The 7,082-nt window shown below is 58.0% G+C and overlaps 1 non-coding gene across 1 annotated transcript; it reads left to right on the plus strand.

The window, feature by feature from the left end:
• The first annotated feature begins 4,868 nt into the window (after window positions 1–4,868).
• LOC144601530 (U1 spliceosomal RNA) lies at window positions 4,869–5,026 on the plus strand. Its single transcript, XR_013548323.1, has one exon. It is a non-coding gene; the product is annotated as a U1 spliceosomal RNA (small nuclear RNA).
• The last annotated feature ends 2,056 nt before the right edge of the window (window positions 5,027–7,082 follow it).

The following is a 7,082-nucleotide window of genomic DNA, read 5'->3' on the forward strand; positions in this document are numbered from 1 at the left end:
CTAGCACGTATGCACAGGCGATAAGAGGGGGCGCTGCCAACACCCCCAGGGTGGACGAGACGTCTCCTACCACGGCAAAAGCCCAAAAAGGAAAGGAGAGCAGGGGCGATGACAGCGCGACCACCTCGAGCCCCCAACCGCAGGATAGAGCCCCCCAGGCCCCTGCCCACGAGGGTGAATCGATGGAAGAGGGGGAACAGGAAGAGGAGGAATGGAAGGTGGTACAGTCGAGGAAAGCGTTGAAGGCTGTGCGCACAGAGAAAAAGCCGGAGGGGGCAAGCAAGTCCCAAAAAAGAGTCCTCTCCCAGGACGAGGCCAGCAACCTCTCCGCGTCGGAGGATGATGCAACCGGGAGGAACCGACAACGGAAGCAGAGGCAGAGGAAGAAAACGGGGGAGGAGGAAGGTAAGAGGAAGAACGTGTCTGTTGCCCCCCAGCCCCAGGAGACTGGGAGCAGTGCAGTGGCCAATGGGCCCCAGCCCCAGGAGAATGGGAGCAGTGCAGCGGCCAATGGGCCCCAGCCCCAGGAGAATGGGAGCAGTGCAGCGGCCAATGGGCCCCTGCTCCGGGAGACCGTGAGCGGCACAACGGCCAATGGGCCACAGCTCCGGGAGACCGGGAGCGGCACAACGGCCAATGGGCCCCAGCTCCAGGAAACTGGGAGCAGTGCAGTGGCCAATGGGCCCCACCTCCGGGAGACCGGGAGCATTGCAGTGGCCAATGGGCCCCAGCTCCGGGAGACCGGGAGCAGTGCAGTGGCAAATGGGCCCCAGCTCCGGGAGACCGGGAGCAGTGCAGTGGCCACGCCAGAAAACTCACCCTGTGTTGAGGAAGCCACCACCCAGTACCACTACCTGTGCCACAAAAAGGTGCAGGAGCTCAGCCAGATGATGTGCGTGCGGGAGGAGAAGGACAGCCTGGAACTCTAAAGGACAATGGAGCTGAAACTGGCATCCCTAAACGTGCGCAGTGTGAAGAGCACTGCGCGATGTGTCAACGCCTTGCAGTACCTGGCCAAGGTAAAGGCGGATGTGACTTTCTTACAGGAGTGCGGGCTGCCACACCTTCGCTGCTATCGGAGGTGGTCGCGATGGTGGCCCCACGGACTGTCGGTATGGTCGGGGGGCAATGATTGTCGTGCGTCCGGTCTGGGGATCTTGCTGCGGGGAGGGGGCTTCACCATCACTGAGGTAAGGGAGGTGGTGGGGGGGGGCGTCTCTTGGTGGTGGATGTAATGTACCGTGGTTCTCCGCTCCGGCTGATTAATGTGTATGCCTCACCCAGGCGGAGCGAGCGGTTGGCCGTCCTCCAGCAGTTCCCACCGCTGCTGGCCACGTCTAGACCGCTCGTTCTGGCCGGTGACTTCAACTGCATCATCGATGCGGCTGGACGATCCGGCAGTGCCAACCACAGACTGGACAGCACCTCCAAACTCCTGGTGGAGATGGTCAAAGATGCAAAGCTGCGCGACGCCTTCAGTGACCCTGCAGGCGGAGTCCAGCCGCGGTTCACCTGGTCAGGACCGAACGGTTCAGCACGGTCCCGGATAGACTTCCTCTTCACATCGAGGGCCGTCACGGTCAGACACACCGACCTCGCGCCGGTGTTCTTCTCTGACCACTGCCTCCTTCAGGCCACCTGTCACCTACAGGAGGACCGGAAGGCGGGCAGAGGGACGTGGAAGTTAAATGTGGAGCTGTTGACCCCGGAGAGTGTTGAGGAGCTAAAGAGGGACTACGCATGTTGGAGAACTGTGAGGCCCCTCTTTGACTCCCCGACATTCTGGTGGGAGGCAACAAAGGAGAACATCAAGAAGTTCTTCGTCTCCAAAGGGGTTCAGAGAGCAAGACAGGGTAAGAGGGAACTGTGCCAACTCCAGACAGATTTGCAGCAGCTACTCCTTCTGCAGAGGAGAGGGGTGGATGTGAGGGAGGAACTGAGAGAGTTGAAGGGCCGGCAAGCTCGGCTCTTTACCTCTGAATCCTCCAAGATCATCTTCCGGTCCAGGGTCCGCCATGTTGAGCAGGATGAGACGTGCTCACGTTACTTCTTCCATAAGGTTCCCAGGGGGAGCTCTGTGATCAAAAGCCTTAGGGAGGAGGACGGCTCGGTAACATCCTCGCAGTCAGACATGCTCAAGATCTGCAGATCCTTTTATAAGGATCTGTACGATGTAAAGACCACAGACAGCACCGCCTCCCAAAACTTCCTGTCCTCCATCACGGAAGTCTTGGACGACAGCAAGCGGGAGAGTCTGGACCAACCACTGACCCTGGAGGAGCTGACTGGCTCCATCCGTTCCTTTGACTCGAGTAAAACTCCCGGAGGCGATGGCTTACCGGCAGAGTTGTACTCGGCTCTGTGGGACTGGGTGGGCCCGGACCTGCTGGAAGTGTACAACGATATACTTCTAGCCGGCAGCATGTCAGACTCTATGAGGAAGGGCAGCATCACCCTGATCTACAAGCAGAAGGGGGAGATGAATGACATAAGGAATTGGAGACCCATCACATTGGGCGGCACGGTAGCGCAGCGGTAGAGTTGCTGCTTTACAGCGAATGCAGCGCCGGAGACTCAGGTTCGATCCTGACTACGGGTGCTGCACTGTAAGGAGTTTGTACGTTCTCCCCGTGACCTGCGTGGGTTTTCTCCGAGATCTTCGGTTTCCTCCCACACTCCAAGGACGTACAGGTATGTAGGTTAATTGGCTGGGTAAATGTAAAAATTGTCCCTAGTGGGTGTAGGATAGTGTTAATGTACGGAGATTGCTGGGCGGCACGGACTTGGAGGGCCGAAAAGGCCTGTTTCCGGCTGTATATATATGATATGATATGATATTGTTAAATGTAGACTACAAGATCCTGTCTAAGGCCATCGCCAACCGGGTCAAGTCTGCTCTGGGACAGGTGATCCACCCGGACCAAACCTGTGCTGTACCTGGCAGGAAAATCTCAGACAGCCTGGTGCTGCTGAGAGATACCATTGCCTACGTGCACGACAGACGGGTGGATGCATGCCTGGTCAGCTTGGACCAGGAGAAGGCCTTCGACAGGATATCGCACACGTACATGAGGGACGTGCTCTCCAAAATGGGCTTTGGGGAGGGAATCAGGAAGTGGATACAACTGCTCTACAATGATATCTGTAGTGCAGATCAAATTAATGGGTGGGAATCAGACAGCTTCCCCGTCAGGTCTGGAGTCAGGCAGGGTTGCCCTCTCTCCCCTGTCTTGTTCGTCTGTTGCATTGAACCCTTTGCCGAATCCATCAGGAAGGATGCGAGCATAAGAGGAGTGACATTGCCAGGCAGTGGGGGCACTCAGGTTAAGGCCTCCCTGTACATGGACGATGTCGCCGTCTTCTGCTCGGATCCAGGGTCGGTCCGCAGACTGATCAGCGTCTGCGACCAGTTTGAGTTGGCCACGGGGGCCAGGGTAAACCGCAGGAAGAGCGAGGCCATGCTCTTTGGCAACTGGCCCGACCGATCTTTCATCCCCTTCACCATCAAGCCTGACTTCCTGAAGGTGCTGGGGATCTGGTTCAGGAAGGCTGAGGCATGTAACAAGAATTGGCTGGAGCGGATAGCCAGGGTGGAGAAGAAGCTGGAGCTGTGGAAGCAGCGCTCCCTCTCCATCACGGGGAAAAACCTGGTCATCAGGTGTGAGGTGCTCTCGGGGCTGCTGTACTTGGCGCAAGTGTGGCCCGTCCCTCCCTCCTACGCCAAGGGGATCACCCGGGCCGTCTTCCGTTTCATCTGGGGGTCGGCGATGGACCGGGTGCGACGAGCCACAATGCACAAGTCGGCAGACAACGGGGGTAAAGACGTGCCCAACGTCGCCCTCATTCTGATGGCCACCTTCGTGTGTGGCTGCATCAGGCGGAGCGTAGAGCCAAGGCACTTCGGCACCAAATGCCACTACCTGCTGAGGTTCTACCTGTCCCCGGTGTTGCGAAGGATGGGCCTGGCGCAGATGCCACGCAATGTGCCAGTCAGCTGGACATTGCCGAACCATCTGTCGTTTGTGGACAGGTTCTTCCGGACCAACACCTTTGACCACAAGTCCATCGGGCAGTGGTCAGCACGGAACGTCCTGCAGGCACTGCAGGGGAATGACTCCATGGATCCTGTGGCGTGGTTCCCAGAACAGACAGCCCAGCTTGTCTGGCAAAATGCCTCATCGCCAGAACTAACCAACAAGCACCAAGACCTGGCTTGGCTGGCGGTGAGGGGAGCCCTCCCAGTCAGATCCTTCCTGCACCGCCGGAACCTCACTACCAGCGCACGCTGCCCTCGGGACGGCTGCTACGGAGAGGAGACGGTGGCCCACCTCTTCAAAGAGTGTGGATTTGCCAAGAGAGTCTGGAGAGGTCTGCAGGGGTCCCTGTCACGATTCATTCCGAGCAGCTCCGTCACAGAGGACTCTGTGATCTACGGACTGTTCCCAGGGACGCATTCGGAGACCGACATCGAGTGCTGCTGGAAGGTCATCAACTCGGTGAAAGACACTCTTTGGTCTGCCCGATCCTTGTTGACCTCCCAGCGGAGCGAGCTGTCCGTCAAGGAATGTTGCCGACTGGCCCACTGCAGACTGCAGGAGTACGTGCTGAGGGACGCACTGAAGCTCGGTGCAGCCAACGCCAAGGCCCTGTGGGGGAGGACCACAGTCTAGGGTCCTTCCGCTGCTGGACATGGGGGGGGGGCAGGGTGTGGTGGAGAGAGACGCCCCTCCAAATAAGGGATACTGGGTTAATGTCTGTAAATGTAAGTAAATGTATGTAAATTTGGAAGTAAATGCCTGTTTTGAATGTGTAACCTCCGAAAATGTCGGATGGGCTTGTTAAAAAAGATGTTTTGTTAATGATATTTATTACTTGAATAAAGTATTTTTTGATATAAAAAAAGATGTCCCAGGACGAGGCTATCCCATTGCACTTCGGGTGTGCTGACGCCTGTGATGTCCCCAAATGCAGGATACTCGACTGCAAAATTTGTGGTAGTGGGGGACTGTGTTCGCGCTCTCCCCTGATTCTCAATATAAAAACAGAATGAAATATTGGTAGTGGGCTGATGGTTTAGTCGCTAATCTCATTCTCCATAAATGCTCCAGTATGGAGGGTAGTTCATCGGCCTTTTGGCTAAGATCAAGTGTAGTATCTGTTCGTACCTGGCAGGGGAGACACCTTGATCACTATGGAGGTTCTCCCAGGACCAGTTGGATTGCATCGAGTTGGATTGGCTACCACCCTAATGTTCTTATAAGAGCAGTACCAGTATTGAGTCGTGGATCATCGACGAGGATCGGAGGTCAGGAACAGGAGTCTGGTTTAGGGGTGGATCCATGCTGGTTGGGTAACCAACCTAACACCCTTATCCAGGTGGGATGGCAGCAGCAAGTGGAGCTGGAGGGCAGGGTATCCGGAATACCCTGCGTGTATTGGTGAAGGACCTCAGGGAGGGGACCCCTTTCTCACGGGACCTCTTCATCAAGAAGGTGCTGTTGGAGGCCCCTGGATTCAAGGCCGGGGACATCTTCTGCCTCCAGGACTTCCCAGGTAATGGATATTTTGACGTTACCTTCCAGAACCCGGCGGGATGGCAGAAGATGCTGCAAGACCTCCGTGAGAAGAGGAATGAAGCCCCGCTGTCGCTCCTGAAGGTGCAGCCGCTCTTCACCCTCCCCACCCAGAGGGAACGGATGATCACGGTGCACATGTTTAACCCACATGTGCCCGTCGTGGATGTCCTCACCTTCCTTGTGCGCTACGTCGAAGGGGCAGGGAACTGTGGACATAAAGGACTTGTTCGGGATCTGGACGAGCAAGAGGCAAGTGAAGGTGAAGCTGAGGGTGGACGGGAAGGGATTCATCATCCACCCTCCCTCGGTGTTCGCTATCGGAGGGAACCGGGGCTACATGACGTACACGGGGCAGCCCAGGGTGTGCAGGAAATGCAACAAACCTGGGCACGTGGCGGCAGAATGCAGGACAGTCGTCTGCAGAAACTGCAAGCTGGAAGGCCACGAGACAAGGGACTGCAAAGAAAGTAAGAGCTGCAACCTTTGTGGGGAGGCAGGCCACCTCTACAAGGCCTGTCCTAAAAGAGCCTGCACCTACGCACAGGCGACAAGAGGGGGCGCTGCCAACACCCCCAGGGTGGTCGAGACGCCTCCTACCACGGCTAAGACCCAAATGGGAAAGGAGAGCAGGGGCGATGACAGCTCGACCACCTCGAGCCCCCAACCGCCGGACAGAGCCCCCCAGCCCCCTGCCCAGGAGGGCGAGTTGATGGAAGAGGGGGAACAGGAAGAGGAGGATTGGAAGTTGGTACAGTCGAGGAAAACCCTGAAGGCTGTGCGCACAGAGAAAAAGCCGGAGGGAGCAGGCAAGTTCCGAAAAAGAGTCCTCTCCCAGGACGAGGCCAGCAACCTCTCCTCGTCGGAGGATGAGGCGACCGGGAGGAACCGACAACGGAGGCTGAGGAAGAAAACGGGGGAGGAGGAAGGTAAGAGGAAGAACATGTCTGTTGTCCCCCAGCCCCAGGAGACTGGGAGCAGTGCAGCGGCCAATGGGCCCCAGCCCCAGGAGAATGGGAGCAGTGCAGCGGCCAATGGGCCCCAGCCCCAGGAGAATGGGAGCAGTGCAGCGGCCAATGGGTCCCAGCCCCAGGAGAATGGGAGCAGTGCAGCGGCCAATGGGCCCCAGCCCCAGGAGAATGGGAGCAGTGCAGCGGCCAATGGGCCCCAGCCCCAGGAGAATGGGAGCAGTGCAGCGGCCAATGGGCCCCTGCTCCGGGAGACCGTGAGCGGCACAACGGCAAATGGGCCCCAGCTCCGGGAGACCGTGAGCGGCACAACGGCCGATGGGCCACAGCCCCAGGAGACAGGGAGCAGTGCAGTGACCAATGGGACCCAGCTCCGGGAGACCGCGACTCCAGGGAGAAGGTGGAGGAGGCGGTGGTGGGGGTGGGGGGGGTGGAGATGGGAAGATCAGAAGCCGGGGATCCCCCCATCCACCCCCTCACATCCACCCCATGCTCCACATTGGAAGTGACAGCGGGTGAGAGGGGAGGGAGCCCCATGGTG

This window comes from Rhinoraja longicauda, chromosome 16, assembly GCF_053455715.1.
Source record: "Rhinoraja longicauda isolate Sanriku21f chromosome 16, sRhiLon1.1, whole genome shotgun sequence".
NCBI classification, from domain to species: domain Eukaryota; kingdom Metazoa; phylum Chordata; class Chondrichthyes; order Rajiformes; family Arhynchobatidae; genus Rhinoraja; species Rhinoraja longicauda.